Genomic DNA, 21,836 nt, shown 5'->3' on the forward strand with positions numbered 1-21,836 from the left:
ATTTTCTCCCATAGGAAATCATTGACTGTTTTTCTGTGAAATTTCTTCTAAGTGTCAATTTCTGCAAACTTTAAATATTCTTTAAAAATCGTATAATTTCTGAAAACGTAATTACTTACCTGTTTTGGATAAAGGTCCCAGTACTGAGTCTAGGCACCCAGTACTGGATTACAAAAGTAACGAGAACATACTATACCTGCAACTTGAATTTTCTGCCATAGGGAATCTTAGACTGTTTTCTATGAAATATTTTCAGTCAACTTTTAAAATAGCAAAATATTGTCTAAAAATCATCACAGTAATTAAGTCGACTTTTATCACTTGATTCCAAGTACTGACCCAGGACTGAATCTAGGATCCAGTCCTGGAAATCCAAAAGTAATCCTAAAAGTAATCTGTTGCAAATAACTTGAAACTTCCATTGAGCTCAACGCATTATTGTGTTTAAAATGTTGTTGCCTATTGCAAACACTTGTAACTTTCTACAAAACTCAATTGCATATTGCAAAAGTATTTATATAAAGCATCTCATTCTGAGAAAGTATATTTTAATACCTATTGTTGGTTCTAAAATAAAACAAGCATATATTTTTTGTAGATAAACCATTGGCCTAGAGTTCAGTTATTGAGTGTGTGAGACCATTTGCTGACTGAGTGTGTGCAACAAATGCTTTACACTGTCCTCTGATACTGCCTTACTGCTCGACCAAGCTACCACTTTAGAGAGTAAGGTTATATCTTACTTTAGCCTCTGCCAAACCTCTGGGGACTGTGGACTCTGAACACCCTGTACCTATTTGGGAACAGTATATACAGAGCCACTTTCTCACACTGCAGTTCTCCAATATAGGTCTGTCAAGATCATTACTCAATCTACCTTGATTTGGCACAGGATAAAATAGGTCAAGAAGTATCCTATGAAAAGATATGCAAATCTGTTCGAATCACTTTCCCTAGTCAGGGGACCCACTAGCTGGAAGGGGCAGGGAGGACCAAAATAGCTCATCGGTATAGAACACTGCATGAGCAGCTGATTTTGAGGTGGTAGAAGATAGAGTAATCCAACTGGACCTATATAAACGGTTTCCTAATGTGCAATAGCCCCTGACCACCTCTGACGCAAAAGTGTAATCTCATACCTTTGCAGAATCAGGCATGCTTTCACCTGTTCAAGCTGAACTGACATTGGTCTTCTTGGCCAGCAGGAGTTCCTCTCTTGCAGCTGTTGAGGCTAGAGAACAGAATGACGTGTATTCATTCTTTATGGTAACTCTTCTAGCCCTCCCACTCCATACTACTTTAAAACTTCCGATGTTGCAGACGAGTTCCATCATTGTGACCCATGCTATTTTTCTCAATATTGGCTGGCTCGGCATAACAAGGGAAGCCTACAGGACAGCCTAAATTGTGCCGGCAAGCTTCTACAGGGAGTCACTGCCAGATAAAGAGAAACTCAGCCCTAACCTGGCTCTTCTCTCTCACTCTCATTCTCCTTTCCCTTCTGTCCCTCTACCTGTCTCTCACTCTCTAAATACTAGTATTTATGTTGTATTCACTTCCCCGTCACAATCTTTCCGACCCTACTTCCTCTCTCCCTTCAATCAGTTCAACCCTCTTTTTTACTTTAGGAAACTCCACATCTTTTTTAAAGGCCCTTCCCATATTCACACTGCTTCTTAATAAGACATTTTTTTCCTTTCTTTGAAGGATAGTGAAATTGATTATCTTGAAACATGGTTGGTAAACCATCAATTCATTCCACCTTACTTTATCATTATCCTTACTTATGGAATGCATTTCATCATTAGGACAGCTGCAGTGTTTGCCGGGCAAGGTGGCGTGTGCCTGTTGTCCTAGTTACTTGGGAGGCAGAGGCTTGTGGATTGCTTGAGCTCAGGGTTTCTGGGCTGCACTCAGCTGTGTTGATCAGGTGTCCATGCTGCATTGGGCATCAATATGGTGTTCTAGAGGGAGCTCTAGAATTTCAGGTTGTGTAACGAGAGGTGCACCGACCCAGGCTGGAAACAGAGCAGGCCAAAGCTTCCATGCCCATTGGTAGCAGGACAGCACCTGTGAGCAGTACGTGTAAAACAGCCTGAGCAAAATAGTGAGACCTAGCCTCTCTTTTTTGACTCAAATGTGAAAGTTTTGATTTTTACAAGGTGTAATAAATTATTTTCCCAAAACCAAATCTTTGTTTTCCTTTTGATATTTTTCCAGGAAATATGATGAACATTTGAACTGGGCCACGCATTTCAGCATAGCAGACAATTCTCCAGAATTGAGACATATTGCAACAACAAGCTAGCAGGCGGAGAGGACTGAAAACTCAGTGCAACCTAGAATAAATGGCTGTGTGATTTTCAGCAAGGATGACTCAAATGCATTCTTCCTTTTAGAGCACCTGTAGGATTAAACTGATCTGTCAAGTACAAAAGCATCCTTCATAGTGCAACTTAGAAATGCGCTTGCTGGCCCATCTGCTGCATTTCTACGTCCAGCTCTAATTCATTTTTTGATTAGCCCTCATTCTTTTCATATGTGAATGAGAAGGAGAAATTACAGGGCCCTTCACTCTTTGAGCGAAACATGAAAAGACTGAGGGCTGTGCAACTCCCAAACGTTGGAGCCTCTGGCCTGTCGACCCTCGAACCTGCTCCTGCTCCAACCCGGCATCTCTTGTGGCCAGCAACCTCACAAACCCTGGAGGACCTGGCTACCTTTTGACTCTAAACCCCTGGGACTCCCATGAGTAGAGGCTCTACTCAAATCTACTTCTAATCCCTGGCAGCAGCCCGGAACCGCGAACCCTTCACACTCTGCACCCACCAAGCCTGGCCTGTGCCAGAGTGAACAAAGACCACAAGGACGACCCCACGGCGACTGTGACCCCGAGTCCGGCACCCAAGGACCTCCCTCGACACTCCTGAAGAAGCCTGCAGCCTCAGAACCAGGTGCCCCCCCAACCGCGATCAACAGAGGGTAAGATTTCCCGACACCAAAAGGTACCCCTGCACCCGGCGCTCCGCGGCCCCCTGTGCCCAATCCCGGGGTACCTACCTATCCTCCAACTACCCAACTTACCTCTCGAAGTGGTGGTGGCACCTGAAGAATCTTCGTCCCCGAGCTTGCAGTCTTTTTCTAAACCAGAGATTTCCCATTCAAATCAATTGAGTGCCCGAATGCTCAAAAGCACCCTGCACCCAGCCGTCCGAGTGGCCCTGGCAGTGCAACCTCTACATCTATCTACTTCCCCACTTGCCCTGGATAAGTGACCAGGAGCCCAGCTCCCACAGCCACGTGGCCTGCTAGTCAGCAGCCACCAACCACGGCCCCCCTACCTCTCATAGGATAACATTGGGCCTAACTCTCTCTGCACCCGGCCGCCCTTGTGCCGCTGAGGGTGAACCAACTGTACCTACCTGACCCTGGGAGACGCCTGAGTCTATGCCCAGAACCTTAACTCTGCCAGTCGAGTACTTACCTTTAAACCGATAACTCAATCTTCTCCATAGGGTAACATTGACTGGGTTTTCCTGAAATTTCTTCCAAGTGTGCACTTTTCAAAACTTAAAATATTCACCAAAAATCAGCCGAGTAACGAAAACGAAAATACTCACCTGCTATTAGGTGAGCTCCCAGTGCTGGATCTTGGTGCCCAGCACTGACTCTGAAAAATACTTACAACTGTACTTACCAGTAACCCAATTTTCTCCCGTAGGAAATCATTGACTGTTTTTCTGTGAAATTTCTTCTAAGTGTCAATTTCTGCAAACTTTAAATATTCTTTAAAAATTCGTATAATTTCTGAAAACGTAATTACTTACCTGTTTTGGATAAAGGTCCCAGTACTGAGTCTAGGCACCCAGTACTGGATTACAAAAGTAACGAGAACATACTATACCTGCAACTTGAATTTTCTGCCATAGGGAATCTTAGACTGTTTTCTATGAAATATTTTCTGTCAACTTTTAAAATAGCAAAATATTGTCTAAAAATCATCACAGTAATTAAGTCGACTTTTATCACTTGATTCCAAGTACTGACCCAGGACTGAATCTAGGATCCAGTCCTGGAAATCCAAAAGTAATCCTAAAAGTAATCTGTTGCAAATAACTTGAAACTTCCATTGAGCTCAATGCATTATTGTGTTTAAAATGTTGTTGCCTATTGCAACCACTTGTAACTTTCTACAAAAGTCAATTGCATATTGCAAAAGTATTTATATAAAGCATCTCATTCTGAGAAAGTATATTTTAATACCTATTGTTGGTTCTAAAATAAAACAAGCATATATTTTTTGTAGATAAACCATTGGCCTAGAGTTCAGTTATTGAGTGTGTGAGACCATTTGCTGACTGAGTGTGTGCAACAAATGCTTTACACTGTCCTCTGATACTGCCTTACTGCTCGACCAAGCTACCACTTTAGAGAGTAAGGTTATATCTAACTTTAGCCTCTGCCAAACCTCTGGGGACTGTGGACTCTGTACACCCTGTACCTATTTGGGAACAGTATATACAGAGCCACTTTCTCACACTGCAGTTCTCCAATATAGGTCTGTCAAGATCATTACTCAATCTACCTTGATTTGGCACAGTATAAAATAGGTCAAGAAGTCTCCTATGAAAAGATATGCAAATCTGTTCGAATCACTTTCCCTAGTCAGGGGACCCACTAGCTGGAAGGGGCAGGGAGGACCAAAATAGCTCATCGGTATAGAACACTGCATGAGCAGCTGATTTTGAGGTGGTAGAAGATAGAGTAATCCAACTGGACCTATATAAACGGTTTCCTAATGTGCAATAGCCCCTGACCACCTCTGACGCAAAAGTGTAATCTCATACCTTTGCAGAATCAGGCATGCTTTCACCTGTTCAAGCTGAACTGACATTGGTCTTCTTGGCCAGCAGGAGTTCCTCTCTTGCAGCTGTTGAGGCTAGAGAACAGAATGACGTGTATTCATTCTTTATGGTAACTCTTCTAGCCCTCCCACTCCATACTACTTTAAAACTTCCGATGTTGCAGACGAGTTCCATCATTGTGACCCATGCTATTTTTCTCAATATTGGCTGGCTCGGCATAACAAGGGAAGCCTACAGGACAGCCTAAATTGTGCCGGCAAGCTTCTACAGGGAGTCACTGCCAGATAAAGAGAAACTCAGCCCTAACCTGGCTCTTCTCTCTCACTCTCATTCTCCTTTCCCTTCTGTCCCTCTACCTGTCTCTCACTCTCTAAATACTAGTATTTATGTTGTATTCACTTCCCCGTCACAATCTTTCCGACCCTACTTCCTCTCTCCCTTCAATCAGTTCAACCCTCTTTTTCACTTTAGGAAACTCCACATCTTTTTTAAAGGCCCTTCCCATATTCACACTGCTTCTTGATAAGACATTTTTTTCCTTTCTTTGAAGGATAGTGAAATTGATTTTCTTGAAACATGGTTGGTAAACCATCAATTCATTCCACCTTACTTTATCATTATCCTTACTTATGGAATGCATTTCATCATTAGGACAGCTGCAGTGTTTGCCGGGCAAGGTGGCGTGTGCCTGTTGTCCTAGTTACTTGGGAGGCAGAGGCTTGTGGATTGCTTGAGCTCAGGGTTTCTGGGCTGCACTCAGCTGTGTTGATCAGGTGTCCATGCTGCATTGGGCATCAATATGGTGTTCTAGAGGGAGCTCTAGAATTTCAGGTTGTGTAACGAGAGGTGCACCGACCCAGGCTGGAAACAGAGCAGGCCAAAGCTTCCATGCCCATTGGTAGCAGGACAGCACCTGTGAGCAGTACGTGTAAAACAGCCTGAGCAAAATAGTGAGACCTAGCCTCTCTTTTTTGACTCAAATGTGAAAGTTTTGATTTTTACAAGGTGTAATAAATTATTTTCCCAAAACCAAATCTTTGTTTTCCTTTTGATATTTTTCCAGGAAATATGATGAACATTTGAACTGGGCCACGCATTTCAGCATAGCAGACAATTCTCCAGAATTGAGACATATTGCAACAACAAGCTAGCAGGCGGAGAGGACTGAAAACTCAGTGCAACCTAGAATAAATGGCTGTGTGATTTTCAGCAAGGATGACTCAAATGCATTCTTCCTTTTAGAGCACCTGTAGGATTAAACTGATCTGTCAAGTACAAAAGCATCCTTCATAGTGCAACTTAGAAATGCGCTTGCTGGCCCATCTGCTGCATTTCTACGTCCAGCTCTAATTCATTTTTTGATTAGCCCTCATTCTTTTCATATGTGAATGAGAAGGAGAAATTACAGGACCCTTCACTCTTTGAGCGAAACATGAAAAGACTGAGGGCTGTGCAACTCCCAAACGTTGGAGCCTCTGGCCTGTCGACCCTCGAACCTGCTCCTGCTCCAACCCGGCATCTCTTGTGGCCAGCAACCTCACAAACCCTGGAGCACCTGGCTACCTTTTGACTCTAAACACCTGGGACTCCCATGAGTAGAGGCTCTACTCAAATCTACTTCTAATCCCTGGCAGCAGCCCGGAACCGCGAACCCTTCACACTCTGCACCCACCAAGCCTGGCCTGTGCCAGAGTGAACAAAGACCACAAGGACGACCCCACGGCGACTGTGACCCCGAGTCCGGCACCCAAGGACCTCCCTCGACACTCCTGAAGAAGCCTGCAGCCTCAGAACCAGGTGCCCCCCCAACCGCGATCAACAGAGGGTAAGATTTCCCGACACCAAAAGGTACCCCTGCACCCGGCGCTCCGCGGCCCCCTGTGCCCAATCCCGGGGTACCTACCTATCCTCCAACTACCCAACTTACCTCTCGAAGTGGTGGTGGCACCTGAAGAATCTTCGTCCCCGAGCTTGCAGTCTTTTTCTAAACCAGAGATTTCCCATTCAAATCAATTGAGTGCCCGAATGCTCAAAAGCACCCTGCACCCAGCCGTCCGAGTGGCCCTGGCAGTGCAACCTCTACATCTATCTACTTCCCCACTTGCCCTGGATAAGTGACCAGGAGCCCAGCTCCCACAGCCACGTGGCCTGCTAGTCAGCAGCCACCAACCACGGCCCCCCTACCTCTCATAGGATAACATTGGGCCTAACTCTCTCTGCACCCGGCCGCCCTTGTGCCGCTGAGGGTGAACCAACTGTACCTACCTGACCCTGGGAGACGCCTGAGTCTATGCCCAGAACCTTAACTCTGCCAGTCGAGTACTTACCTTTAAACCGATAACTCAATCTTCTCCATAGGGTAACATTGACTGGGTTTTCCTGAAATTTCTTCCAAGTGTGCACTTTTCAAAACTTAAAATATTCACCAAAAATCAGCCGAGTAACGAAAACGAAAATACTCACCTGCTATTAGGTGAGCTCCCAGTGCTGGATCTTGGTGCCCAGCACTGACTCTGAAAAATACTTACAACTGTACTTACCAGTAACCCAATTTTCTCCCGTAGGAAATCATTGACTGTTTTTCTGTGAAATTTCTTCTAAGTGTCAATTTCTGCAAACTTTAAATATTCTTTAAAAATTCGTATAATTTCTGAAAACGTAATTACTTACCTGTTTTGGATAAAGGTCCCAGTACTGAGTCTAGGCACCAGGGCCGGACTGGTCATTCCGGGCACCGGGCAATCCCCCGGTAGGCTGGATGGGGTGGGGGCCGGTTTCGTGACCGGGGGCCGGTTCTGTTGTTGGGGCCGATTTGACGGTCCACTTCGGCCCCAACAACAGAACTCAGACAGTGTTTACAGCAGCAGTACATTAAGCACATCACAATCAGCCGCCTGGCTGCTGTCTAAGATCCCTGGTGTGAGCTGCGGTGCCGCGCCGATTTCGCATAAATTATTTCATTTTGATTATGGGGCAGTCAGGCCGCCACGTCGCCACCCCGCCCAGCGGCCCTACTCATTATACTTACACACTACGTCACCACCTGACCTCACCTCCTGTCACCTGACCATGATGATGTTTTGTTGTTGAAGACGCGCAGCGCGCATATGTCACTGCCTCCGCGTCACCGCTGTTTTTTTTTAGGGTGGTGTCTGCAGTGATGCTCATGCGCATTGGGAAGTGCGCGTGACTGAGGCGAGGTCAAGGCAGGCATTCAGAGCAGGACAGCCTGCAAAGAGATCCGCACCCCGGAATTTAATCTCCCCTGTCTGCCGCCCGCAGCGCAGGTGAGTGTAGTATTTGTTTGTTTGCAGTGGTCAGGGGCCAGATCTGATTTATGGGTGGTGGGCGGCACAGCACTACTGTGCAGGGCCCGTGCTACAAAGACATTTTTAGCAGGTGGGTCTTAAAGATGGAACTAGGAAAAACGCAGCAATCCGCGGAAATTGAAATGAAATCATCAGGATGGATTTTTTACATGTTTATCGACATCGTGTCTGTTCAAAGTGTAAGCATGTATTCCTCTTCTTTTACTCTACGTGTAACAGGATGCATACACCCATTGTGTCCCAATTAGACTTCAAGGCGCGCACACCTGTTTCTCCCCATGGATGAATGAAATAATTAATTGTAGATGTATAAAGCACACAGAGACGGGCGTCCTCAAGGTAGGGAGCATAGGACAGAAGGAGAATGTCCAACCCATTTAGCATCTAAAAGACATGTTCTGAGGACTTTGTGAAATGAAGTGTGGTTTGCCAGAGTTCTCAATAATAAAGGAAGCATGTTCAGTGACAGCTTGCGCCTTTACTTTCCTGAATATAAAAGTGCCAGTTTGCAAACGCCTATTTCCCTCTGTGATAAGTGACAGTTTGCTCTCTCAGTTCACCCCCTATAAATAGAAAAAACGCACACTCTCCTTTCTCACTTGAGGGGTTCCGTGAGAGGTTGAAATCCTGGGTTTCTCTCTTTAGTATAAGAAGGCTCGCTCTATCTCGTTTCTCCCTGTAGCACATGACAGGTTGCAAACTCAAGTTTTTCCCTATAAAACTTCATAGCCTGCACTTTGCTACTGTTGTCTTAGTACAGTCGCAAGCTTTCATTGCTCTGCTGTGTGCTACAACGGGTGCTGCTGGTCTCTACTCGCTGTCGCTGACTTGCGCCACCTCCTTGTTGTAATGCATGTCAGCTCGCACTCTCACTCTTGCTCCCTACACGAGGTACTTGCTTGCAGTCTTTTTTTGCTTTCTATAGTATTCGGTGTTGCTCCTATGAGTGCTGGCTTGCACTCTCCTTGCTGCTGGAACAATGTTCAGAGTACGGCTGCTGCTGACCATTAACTGCACCAACTAAAGGTTCACAGAGGACGGAAAAAAACAAGTACTACTGAAAATTCAAGTGTAACACATATGTCAAACCTGTTGAGAGAGGGAGAGGGAAAGCACACAAATATCCTCGATGTGCCATAGATTATGTTATGCACGTGTTTGCCCTATGTCAGGACTTGGTGGAGATCTGAGGAGCAGTTTTTAAAAATGTCAATAACACTCTAGAGTCTGCGGATGATACCATCCTGTTGTTAGATTTGTTTAGGGTCAGAGGAGTCAATCATGGCAAGGGAACATAAAGTTATGGTGTTTGCAGGTGTGGTGATTGCAAGACTGGGCATGGTTAAACACAGTTTAGATATGGATGGACCCCTTAACAGAAATAGGCACTAGTGATACCGTTCATGGACAACTTCAAAGTGGAAGCTGCTATATTGAATGGATCAGCTAATAGACATAACTTGACTAGTATATGGCAACCTTTAAAGACTGGGTGGACAGTGCTCTATATTAAGGTGTCTCTCCCTCTCCCTTTCTCTCTCTCTCTGAGAGGGATATAGAGAGAGTCTCTCTCTCTCTCTCTCTCTCTCTCTCTCTCTCTCTCTCTCTCTCTCTCTCTCTCTCTCTCTCTTTCTATCCCTCTCTCTCGCTCCCTCACACGCTCTCCATTTATCCCTCTCTCCCTATCAATCGTTCTCTCTATACCCATCCCTCTTTTGCTCTCTCACTCTCTCCCTCCTCTATCTCCCTCTCTCCTTCTCTATCCCCCTCTCTCCATCTCTATCCCCATATCTCTCTCGCTCTCTACCCCTTGCTATCTAGCCTTTTCTCCCTCTCGTCCCTCTCTCTATCGCTCTCTCTCTCTCTAGTCTTTCCATCCCTCTCTCCGTCTTTCTCTCATTCCCCTCCTTCCTCTATCTCTCATTCTCTTCCTCTTTTTCTCCCTCTTCTTCACCCTTTCTCTTCTTCTGTCTACCTCTCTCTCTCCCCCTTCCTTCCCCCCCTCTCTTTCCTCCCCACGTAAAAACATAGCCAGACCTATTGCCGCAGTGAGTGCTTGTTTATGTTCCTCCCAGCGTTTCTATACAATATATTTTGTCAATGAATGTATTATGCAGACATCTTCATTTGTTTTTCATGAGTGTTTAGGCCTCTTGGCGGGTCCGCCTGGGGGTTGGGGTAGAGGGGGCAGGGAGCATTATCACTATTCAGAACACGTGTACCCAGAACAACTGATCTTGCACAAACTGCTTAAATTCGAGGAATAATTGTAATTATTATTAAGAGTTACACTGCATGGGTGTGATGTTTCCATAGTTTCTGGCCTCTGTGCCCTATGTACTATTTATCAGATGCTTATGAGTGACATTTCCCAGTTTCTGGCCTCGGTGCTTAATGTGTGACAACGTGAGTGACAATTTATTGAAAATACAAAAGAGAATATCAGAATGTAGTTTTTATGCTCTAAAGTTATGACGTTGAAACAGTCTTAAAAAAAAAAAGCCTAAAATGCATAGCACTTTTTGTTGAAAAGAGAAGAGTGGCCCGAAGAGTGTTGTGATCATCACTGTACAGCCTCTTAAAGAGTCCTGGGCAGCACTGTATGCAATTTCATTTACTATGCTTTAAAAGTTAATTCAATCTAATATGTAATGAAAAATGTGTTGAAAAATGCTTTGTTTTGGCCTTTCTGTCTCCCAAATTTTCTTGGGGGGGGGGGAGAAGTTCAACCCCCCAAACTCCCCCTAGTAGTGGTTTCTCACTTTGCTTGCTCACTACACACCATGTGAGGGCTTGTCTCACTTTTACTTTGTTCTCTCTGATTCACTATTTGTGTCTATTTTTGGTGCTCTCTGAAAGAATGTCTATGGGTACATATGCCTGGGTGGGTAACCTGGTGCTCTTTAAGGTCATCATCTACTATTTACTGTGCTTTGAAAGTTAATACAATTTGAATATGTAATGAAAAATGTGCTGTAAAATTCACCATTTTGGTCTGTCATGTTTCAAAATTTTCGTGGGGGTGAAACCCCCCCCCCCCCCCCCCAAACCCTCTAGTAGCGGTCGGGCTCGCTCGCTGCGCTCGCTACGCACCGGACGGGGGCTGGTCTGGCAAAATGTGCCAGGGCTGCTTTTAGTTCCCAGTCCGGCCCTGCTAGGCACCCAGTACTGGATTACAAAAGTAACGAGAACATACTATACCTGCAACTTGAATTTTCTGCCATAGGGAATCTTAGACTGTTTTCTATGAAATATTTTCTGTCAACTTTTAAAATAGCAAAATATTGTCTAAAAATCATCACAGTAATTAAGTCGACTTTTATCACTTGATTCCAAGTACTGACCCAGGACTGAATCTAGGATCCAGTCCTGGAAATCCAAAAGTAATCCTAAAAGTAATCTGTTGCAAATAACTTGAAACTTCCATTGAGCTCAATGCATTATTGTGTTTAAAATGTTGTTGCCTATTGCAACCACTTGTAACTTTCTACAAAAGTCAATTGCATATTGCAAAAGTATTTATATAAAGCATCTCATTCTGAGAAAGTATATTTTAATACCTATTGTTGGTTCTAAAATAAAACAAGCATATATTTTTTGTAGATAAACCATTGGCCTAGAGTTCAGTTATTGAGTGTGTGAGACCATTTGCTGACTGAGTGTGTGCAACAAATGCTTTACACTGTCCTCTGATACTGCCTTACTGCTCGACCAAGCTACCACTTTAGAGAGTAAGGTTATATCTAACTTTAGCCTCTGCCAAACCTCTGGGGACTGTGGACTCTGTACACCCTGTACCTATTTGGGAACAGTATATACAGAGCCACTTTCTCACACTGCAGTTCTCCAATATAGGTCTGTCAAGATCATTACTCAATCTACCTTGATTTGGCACAGTATAAAATAGGTCAAGAAGTCTCCTATGAAAAGATATGCAAATCTGTTCGAATCACTTTCCCTAGTCAGGGGACCCACTAGCTGGAAGGGGCAGGGAGGACCAAAATAGCTCATCGGTATAGAACACTGCATGAGCAGCTGATTTTGAGGTGGTAGAAGATAGAGTAATCCAACTGGACCTATATAAACGGTTTCCTAATGTGCAATAGCCCCTGACCACCTCTGACGCAAAAGTGTAATCTCATACCTTTGCAGAATCAGGCATGCTTTCACCTGTTCAAGCTGAACTGACATTGGTCTTCTTGGCCAGCAGGAGTTCCTCTCTTGCAGCTGTTGAGGCTAGAGAACAGAATGACGTGTATTCATTCTTTATGGTAACTCTTCTAGCCCTCCCACTCCATACTACTTTAAAACTTCCGATGTTGCAGACGAGTTCCATCATTGTGACCCATGCTATTTTTCTCAATATTGGCTGGCTCGGCATAACAAGGGAAGCCTACAGGACAGCCTAAATTGTGCCGGCAAGCTTCTACAGGGAGTCACTGCCAGATAAAGAGAAACTCAGCCCTAACCTGGCTCTTCTCTCTCACTCTCATTCTCCTTTCCCTTCTGTCCCTCTACCTGTCTCTCACTCTCTAAATACTAGTATTTATGTTGTATTCACTTCCCCGTCACAATCTTTCCGACCCTACTTCCTCTCTCCCTTCAATCAGTTCAACCCTCTTTTTTACTTTAGGAAACTCCACATCTTTTTTAAAGGCCCTTCCCATATTCACACTGCTTCTTGATAAGACATTTTTTTCCTTTCTTTGAAGGATAGTGAAATTGATTTTCTTGAAACATGGTTGGTAAACCATCAATTCATTCCACCTTACTTTATCATTATCCTTACTTATGGAATGCATTTCATCATTAGGACAGCTGCAGTGTTTGCCGGGCAAGGTGGCGTGTGCCTGTTGTCCTAGTTACTTGGGAGGCAGAGGCTTGTGGATTGCTTGAGCTCAGGGTTTCTGGGCTGCACTCAGCTGTGTTGATCAGGTGTCCATGCTGCATTGGGCATCAATATGGTGTTCTAGAGGGAGCTCTAGAATTTCAGGTTGTGTAACGAGAGGTGCACCGACCCAGGCTGGAAACAGAGCAGGCCAAAGCTTCCATGCCCATTGGTAGCAGGACAGCACCTGTGAGCAGTACGTGTAAAACAGCCTGAGCAAAATAGTGAGACCTAGCCTCTCTTTTTTGACTCAAATGTGAAAGTTTTGATTTTTACAAGGTGTAATAAATTATTTTCCCAAAACCAAATCTTTGTTTTCCTTTTGATATTTTTCCAGGAAATATGATGAACATTTGAACTGGGCCACGCATTTCAGCATAGCAGACAATTCTCCAGAATTGAGACATATTGCAACAACAAGCTAGCAGGCGGAGAGGACTGAAAACTCAGTGCAACCTAGAATAAATGGCTGTGTGATTTTCAGCAAGGATGACTCAAATGCATTCTTCCTTTTAGAGCACCTGTAGGATTAAACTGATCTGTCAAGTACAAAAGCATCCTTCATAGTGCAACTTAGAAATGCGCTTGCTGGCCCATCTGCTGCATTTCTACGTCCAGCTCTAATTCATTTTTTGATTAGCCCTCATTCTTTTCATATGTGAATGAGAAGGAGAAATTACAGGACCCTTCACTCTTTGAGCGAAACATGAAAAGACTGAGGGCTGTGCAACTCCCAAACGTTGGAGCCTCTGGCCTGTCGACCCTCGAACCTGCTCCTGCTCCAACCCGGCATCTCTTGTGGCCAGCAACCTCACAAACCCTGGAGCACCTGGCTACCTTTTGACTCTAAACCCCTGGGACTCCCATGAGTAGAGGCTCTACTCAAATCTACTTCTAATCCCTGGCAGCAGCCCGGAACCGCGAACCCTTCACACTCTGCACCCACCAAGCCTGGCCTGTGCCAGAGTGAACAAAGACCACAAGGACGACCCCACGGCGACTGTGACCCCGAGTCCGGCACCCAAGGACCTCCCTCGACACTCCTGAAGAAGCCTGCAGCCTCAGAACCAGGTGCCCCCCCAACCGCGATCAACAGAGGGTAAGATTTCCCGACTCCAAAAGGTACCCCTGCACCCGGCGCTCCGCGGCCCCCTGTGCCCAATCCCGGGGTACCTACCTATCCTCCAACTACCCAACTTACCTCTCGAAGTGGTGGTGGCACCTGAAGAATCTTCGTCCCCGAGCTTGCAGTCTTTTTCTAAACCAGAGATTTCCCATTCAAATCAATTGAGTGCCCGAATGCTCAAAAGCACCCTGCACCCAGCCGTCCGAGTGGCCCTGGCAGTGCAACCTCTACATCTATCTACTTCCCCACTTGCCCTGGATAAGTGACCAGGAGCCCAGCTCCCACAGCCACGTGGCCTGCTAGTCAGCAGCCACCAACCACGGCCCCCCTACCTCTCATAGGATAACATTGGGCCTAACTCTCTCTGCACCCGGCCGCCCTTGTGCCGCTGAGGGTGAACCAACTGTACCTACCTGACCCTGGGAGACGCCTGAGTCTATGCCCAGAACCTTAACTCTGCCAGTCGAGTACTTACCTTTAAACCGATAACTCAATCTTCTCCATAGGGTAACATTGACTGGGTTTTCCTGAAATTTCTTCCAAGTGTGCACTTTTCAAAACTTAAAATATTCACCAAAAATCAGCCGTGTAACGAAAACGAAAATACTCACCTGCTATTAGGTGAGCTCCCAGTGCTGGATCTTGGTGCCCAGCACTGACTCTGAAAAATACTTACAACTGTACTTACCAGTAACCCAATTTTCTCCCGTAGGAAATCATTGACTGTTTTTCTGTGAAATTTCTTCTAAGTGTCAATTTCTGCAAACTTTAAATATTCTTTAAAAATTCGTATAATTTCTGAAAACGTAATTACTTACCTGTTTTGGATAAAGGTCCCAGTACTGAGTCTAGGCACCCAGTACTGGATTACAAAAGTAACGAGAACATACTATACCTGCAACTTGAATTTTCTGCCATAGGGAATCTTAGACTGTTTTCTATGAAATATTTTCTGTCAACTTTTAAAATAGCAAAATATTGTCTAAAAATCATCACAGTAATTAAGTCGACTTTTATCACTTGATTCCAAGTACTGACCCAGGACTGAATCTAGGATCCAGTCCTGGAAATCCAAAAGTAATCCTAAAAGTAATCTGTTGCAAATAACTTGAAACTTCCATTGAGCTCAATGCATTATTGTGTTTAAAATGTTGTTGCCTATTGCAACCACTTGTAACTTTCTACAAAAGTCAATTGCATATTGCAAAAGTATTTATATAAAGCATCTCATTCTGAGAAAGTATATTTTAATACCTATTGTTGGTTCTAAAATAAAACAAGCATATATTTTTTGTAGATAAACCATTGGCCTAGAGTTCAGTTATTGAGTGTGTGAGACCATTTGCTGACTGAGTGTGTGCAACAAATGCTTTACACTGTCCTCTGATACTGCCTTACTGCTCGACCAAGCTACCACTTTAGAGAGTAAGGTTATATCTAACTTTAGCCTCTGCCAAACCTCTGGGGACTGTGGACTCTGTACACCCTGTACCTATTTGGGAACAGTATATACAGAGCCACTTTCTCACACTGCAGTTCTCCAATATAGGTCTGTCAAGATCATTACTCAATCTACCTTGATTTGGCACAGTATAAAATAGGTCAAGAAGTCTCCTATGAAAAGATATGCAAATCTGTTCGAATCACTTTCCCTAGTCAGGGGACCCACTAGCTGGAAGGGGCAGGGAGGACCAAAATAGCTCATCGGTATAGAACACTGCATGAGCAGCTGATTTTGAGGTGGTAGAAGATAGAGTAATCCAACTGGACCTATATAAACGGTTTCCTAATGTGCAATAGCCCCTGACCACCTCTGACGCAAAAGTGTAATCTCATACCTTTGCAGAATCAGGCATGCTTTCACCTGTTCAAGCTGAACTGACATTGGTCTTCTTGGCCAGCAGGAGTTCCTCTCTTGCAGCTGTTGAGGCTAGAGAACAGAATGACGTGTATTCATTCTTTATGGTAACTCTTCTAGCCCTCCCACTCCATACTACTTTAAAACTTCCGATGTTGCAGACGAGTTCCATCATTGTGACCCATGCTATTTTTCTCAATATTGGCTGGCTCGGCATAACAAGGGAAGCCTACAGGACAGCCTAAATTGTGCCGGCAAGCTTCTACAGGGAGTCACTGCCAGATAAAGAGAAACTCAGCCCTAACCTGGCTCTTCTCTCTCACTCTCATTCTCCTTTCCCTTCTGTCCCTCTACCTGTCTCTCACTCTCTAAATACTAGTATTTATGTTGTATTCACTTCCCCGTCACAATCTTTCCGACCCTACTTCCTCTCTCCCTTCAATCAGTTCAACCCTCTTTTTTACTTTAGGAAACTCCACATCTTTTTTAAAGGCCCTTCCCATATTCACACTGCTTCTTGATAAGACATTTTTTTCCTTTCTTTGAAGGATAGTGAAATTGATTTTCTTGAAACATGGTTGGTAAACCATCAATTCATTCCACCTTACTTTATCATTATCCTTACTTATGGAATGCATTTCATCATTAGGACAGCTGCAGTGTTTGCCGGGCAAGGTGGCGTGTGCCTGTTGTCCTAGTTACTTGGGAGGCAGAGGCTTGTGGATTGCTTGAGCTCAGGGTTTCTGGGCTGCACTCAGCTGTGTTGATCAGGTGTCCATGCTGCATTGGGCATCAATATGGTGTTCTAGAGGGAGCTCTAGAATTTCAGGTTGTGTAACGAGAGGTGCACCGACCCAGGCTGGAAACAGAGCAGGCCAAAGCTTCCATGCCCATTGGTAGCAGGACAGCACCTGTGAGCAGTACGTGTAAAACAGCCTGAGCAAAATAGTGAGACCTAGCCTCTCTTTTTTGACTCAAATGTGAAAGTTTTGATTTTTACAAGGTGTAATAAATTATTTTCCCAAAACCAAATCTTTGTTTTCCTTTTGATATTTTTCCAGGAAATATGATGAACATTTGAACTGGGCCACGCATTTCAGCATAGCAGACAATTCTCCAGAATTGAGACATATTGCAACAACAAGCTAGCAGGCGGAGAGGACTGAAAACTCAGTGCAACCTAGAATAAATGGCTGTGTGATTTTCAGCAAGGATGACTCAAATGCATTCTTCCTTTTAGAGCACCTGTAGGATTAAACTGATCTGTCAAGTACAAAAGCATCCTTCATAGTGCAACTTAGAAATGCGCTTGCTGGCCCATCTGCTGCATTTCTACGTCCAGCTCTAATTCATTTTTTGATTAGCCCTCATTCTTTTCATATGTGAATGAGAAGGAGAAATTACAGGACCCTTCACTCTTTGAGCGAAACATGAAAAGACTGAGGGCTGTGCAACTCCCAAACGTTGGAGCCTCTGGCCTGTCGACCCTCGAACCTGCTCCTGCTCCAACCCGGCATCTCTTGTGGCCAGCAACCTCACAAACCCTGGAGCACCTGGCTACCTTTTGACTCTAAACCCCTGGGACTCCCATGAGTAGAGGCTCTACTCAAATCTACTTCTAATCCCTGGCAGCAGCCCGGAACCGCGAACCCTTCACACTCTGCACCCACCAAGCCTGGCCTGTGCCAGAGTGAACAAAGACCACAAGGACGACCCCACGGCGACTGTGACCCCGAGTCCGGCACCCAAGGACCTCCCTCGACACTCCTGAAGAAGCCTGCAGCCTCAGAACCAGGTGCCCCCCCAACCGCGATCAACAGAGGGTAAGATTTCCCGACTCCAAAAGGTACCCCTGCACCCGGCGCTCCGCGGCCCCCTGTGCCCAATCCCGGGGTACCTACCTATCCTCCAACTACCCAACTTACCTCTCGAAGTGGTGGTGGCACCTGAAGAATCTTCGTCCCCGAGCTTGCAGTCTTTTTCTAAACCAGAGATTTCCCATTCAAATCAATTGAGTGCCCGAATGCTCAAAAGCACCCTGCACCCAGCCGTCCGAGTGGCCCTGGCAGTGCAACCTCTACATCTATCTACTTCCCCACTTGCCCTGGATAAGTGACCAGGAGCCCAGCTCCCACAGCCACGTGGCCTGCTAGTCAGCAGCCACCAACCACGGCCCCCCTACCTCTCATAGGATAACATTGGGCCTAACTCTCTCTGCACCCGGCCGCCCTTGTGCCGCTGAGGGTGAACCAACTGTACCTACCTGACCCTGGGAGACGCCTGAGTCTATGCCCAGAACCTTAACTCTGCCAGTCGAGTACTTACCTTTAAACCGATAACTCAATCTTCTCCATAGGGTAACATTGACTGGGTTTTCCTGAAATTTCTTCCAAGTGTGCACTTTTCAAAACTTAAAATATTCACCAAAAATCAGCCGTGTAACGAAAACGAAAATACTCACCTGCTATTAGGTGAGCTCCCAGTGCTGGATCTTGGTGCCCAGCACTGACTCTGAAAAATACTTACAACTGTACTTACCAGTAACCCAATTTTCTCCCGTAGGAAATCATTGACTGTTTTTCTGTGAAATTTCTTCTAAGTGTCAATTTCTGCAAACTTTAAATATTCTTTAAAAATTCGTATAATTTCTGAAAACGTAATTACTTACCTGTTTTGGATAAAGGTCCCAGTACTGAGTCTAGGCACCCAGTACTGGATTACAAAAGTAACGAGAACATACTATACCTGCAACTTGAATTTTCTGCCATAGGGAATCTTAGACTGTTTTCTATGAAATATTTTCTGTCAACTTTTAAAATAGCAAAATATTGTCTAAAAATCATCACAGTAATTAAGTCGACTTTTATCACTTGATTCCAAGTACTGACCCAGGACTGAATCTAGGATCCAGTCCTGGAAATCCAAAAGTAATCCTAAAAGTAATCTGTTGCAAATAACTTGAAACTTCCATTGAGCTCAATGCATTATTGTGTTTAAAATGTTGTTGCCTATTGCAACCACTTGTAACTTTCTACAAAAGTCAATTGCATATTGCAAAAGTATTTATATAAAGCATCTCATTCTGAGAAAGTATATTTTAATACCTATTGTTGGTTCTAAAATAAAACAAGCATATATTTTTTGTAGATAAACCATTGGCCTAGAGTTCAGTTATTGAGTGTGTGAGACCATTTGCTGACTGAGTGTGTGCAACAAATGCTTTACACTGTCCTCTGATACTGCCTTACTGCTCGACCAAGCTACCACTTTAGAGAGTAAGGTTATATCTAACTTTAGCCTCTGCCAAACCTCTGGGGACTGTGGACTCTGTACACCCTGTACCTATTTGGGAACAGTATATACAGAGCCACTTTCTCACACTGCAGTTCTCCAATATAGGTCTGTCAAGATCATTACTCAATCTACCTTGATTTGGCACAGTATAAAATAGGTCAAGAAGTCTCCTATGAAAAGATATGCAAATCTGTTCGAATCACTTTCCCTAGTCAGGGGACCCACTAGCTGGAAGGGGCAGGGAGGACCAAAATAGCTCATCGGTATAGAACACTGCATGAGCAGCTGATTTTGAGGTGGTAGAAGATAGAGTAATCCAACTGGACCTATATAAACGGTTTCCTAATGTGCAATAGCCCCTGACCACCTCTGACGCAAAAGTGTAATCTCATACCTTTGCAGAATCAGGCATGCTTTCACCTGTTCAAGCTGAACTGACATTGGTCTTCTTGGCCAGCAGGAGTTCCTCTCTTGCAGCTGTTGAGGCTAGAGAACAGAATGACGTGTATTCATTCTTTATGGTAACTCTTCTAGCCCTCCCACTCCATACTACTTTAAAACTTCCGATGTTGCAGACGAGTTCCATCATTGTGACCCATGCTATTTTTCTCAATATTGGCTGGCTCGGCATAACAAGGGAAGCCTACAGGACAGCCTAAATTGTGCCGGCAAGCTTCTACAGGGAGTCACTGCCAGATAAAGAGAAACTCAGCCCTAACCTGGCTCTTCTCTCTCACTCTCATTCTCCTTTCCCTTCTGTCCCTCTACCTGTCTCTCACTCTCTAAATACTAGTATTTATGTTGTATTCACTTCCCCGTCACAATCTTTCCGACCCTACTTCCTCTCTCCCTTCAATCAGTTCAACCCTCTTTTTTACTTTAGGAAACTCCACATCTTTTTTAAAGGCCCTTCCCATATTCACACTGCTTCTTGATAAGACATTTTTTTCCTTTCTTTGAAGGATAGTGAAATTGATTTTCTTGAAACATGGTTGGTAAACCATCAATTCATTCCACCTTACTTTATCATTATCCTTACTTATGGAATGCATTTCATCATTAGGACAGCTGCAGTGTTTGCCGGGCAAGGTGGCGTGTGCCTGTTGTCCTAGTTACTTAGGAGGCAGAGGCTTGTGGATTGCTTGAGCTCAGGGTTTCTGGGCTGCACTCAGCTGTGTTGATCAGGTGTCCATGCTGCATTGGGCATCAATATGGTGTTCTAGAGGGAGCTCTAGAATTTCAGGTTGTGTAACGAGAGGTGCACCGACCCAGGCTGGAAACAGAGCAGGCCAAAGCTTCCATGCCCATTGGTAGCAGGACAGCACCTGTGAGCAGTACGTGTAAAACAGCCTGAGCAAAATAGTGAGACCTAGCCTCTCTTTTTTGACTCAAATGTGAAAGTTTTGATTTTTACAAGGTGTAATAAATTATTTTCCCAAAACCAAATCTTTGTTTTCCTTTTGATATTTTTCCAGGAAATATGATGAACATTTGAACTGGGCCACGCATTTCAGCATAGCAGACAATTCTCCAGAATTGAGACATATTGCAACAACAAGCTAGCAGGCGGAGAGGACTGAAAACTCAGTGCAACCTAGAATAAATGGCTGTGTGATTTTCAGCAAGGATGACTCAAATGCATTCTTCCTTTTAGAGCACCTGTAGGATTAAACGGATCTGTCAAGTACAAAAGCATCCTTCATAGTGCAACTTAGAAATGCGCTTGCTGGCCCATCTGCTGCATTTCTACGTCCAGCTCTAATTCATTTTTTGATTAGCCCTCATTCTTTTCATATGTGAATGAGAAGGAGAAATTACAGGGCGCTTCACTCTTTGAGCGAAACATGAAAAGACTGAGGGCTGTGCAACTCCCAAACGTTGGAGCCTCTGGCCTGTCGACCCTCGAACCTGCTCCTGCTCCAACCCGGCATCTCTTGTGGCCAGCAACCTCACAAACCCTGGAGGACCTGGCTACCTTTTGACTCTAAACCCCTGGGACTCCCATGAGTAGAGGCTCTACTCAAATCTACTTCTAATCCCTGGCAGCAGCCCGGAACCGCGAACCCTTCACACTCTGCACCCACCAAGCCTGGCCTGTGCCAGAGTGAACAAAGACCACAAGGACGACCCCACGGCGACTGTGACCCCGAGTCCGGCACCCAAGGACCTCCCTCGACACTCCTGAAGAAGCCTGCAGCCTCAGAACCAGGTGCCCCCCCAACCGCGATCAACAGAGGGTAAGATTTCCCGACACCAAAAGGTACCCCTGCACCCGGCGCTCCGCGGCCCCCTGTGCCCAATCCCGGGGTACCTACCTATCCTCCAACTACCCAACTTACCTCTCGAAGTGGTGGTGGCACCTGAAGAATCTTCGTCCCCGAGCTTGCAGTCTTTTTCTAAACCAGAGATTTCCCATTCAAATCAATTGAGCGCCCGAATGCTCAAAAGCACCCTGCACCCAGCCGTCCGAGTGGCC

General features: G+C 44.9%; 5 non-coding genes across 5 annotated transcripts; all 5 read left to right on the forward strand.

Annotated features, from left to right (window-relative positions):
• Nucleotides 1-1,824: 1,824 nt before the first annotated feature.
• On the forward strand, nucleotides 1,825-2,124 carry LOC146854418 (signal recognition particle RNA). Its single transcript, XR_014959104.1, has one exon.
• Nucleotides 2,125-5,532: 3,408 nt separating this feature from the next.
• On the forward strand, nucleotides 5,533-5,832 carry LOC146854419 (signal recognition particle RNA). Its single transcript, XR_014959105.1, has one exon.
• Nucleotides 5,833-13,023: 7,191 nt separating this feature from the next.
• LOC146854420 (signal recognition particle RNA) lies at nucleotides 13,024-13,323 on the forward strand. Its single transcript, XR_014959108.1, has one exon.
• Nucleotides 13,324-16,731: 3,408 nt separating this feature from the next.
• LOC146854421 (signal recognition particle RNA) lies at nucleotides 16,732-17,031 on the forward strand. Its single transcript, XR_014959109.1, has one exon.
• Nucleotides 17,032-20,439: 3,408 nt separating this feature from the next.
• LOC146854422 (signal recognition particle RNA) lies at nucleotides 20,440-20,739 on the forward strand. Its single transcript, XR_014959125.1, has one exon.
• The last annotated feature ends 1,097 nt before the right edge of the window (nucleotides 20,740-21,836 follow it).

Source organism: Triturus cristatus, chromosome 4_1 (assembly GCF_964204655.1).
Source record: "Triturus cristatus chromosome 4_1, aTriCri1.1, whole genome shotgun sequence".
Classification (NCBI taxonomy): Eukaryota; Metazoa; Chordata; class Amphibia; order Caudata; family Salamandridae; genus Triturus; species Triturus cristatus.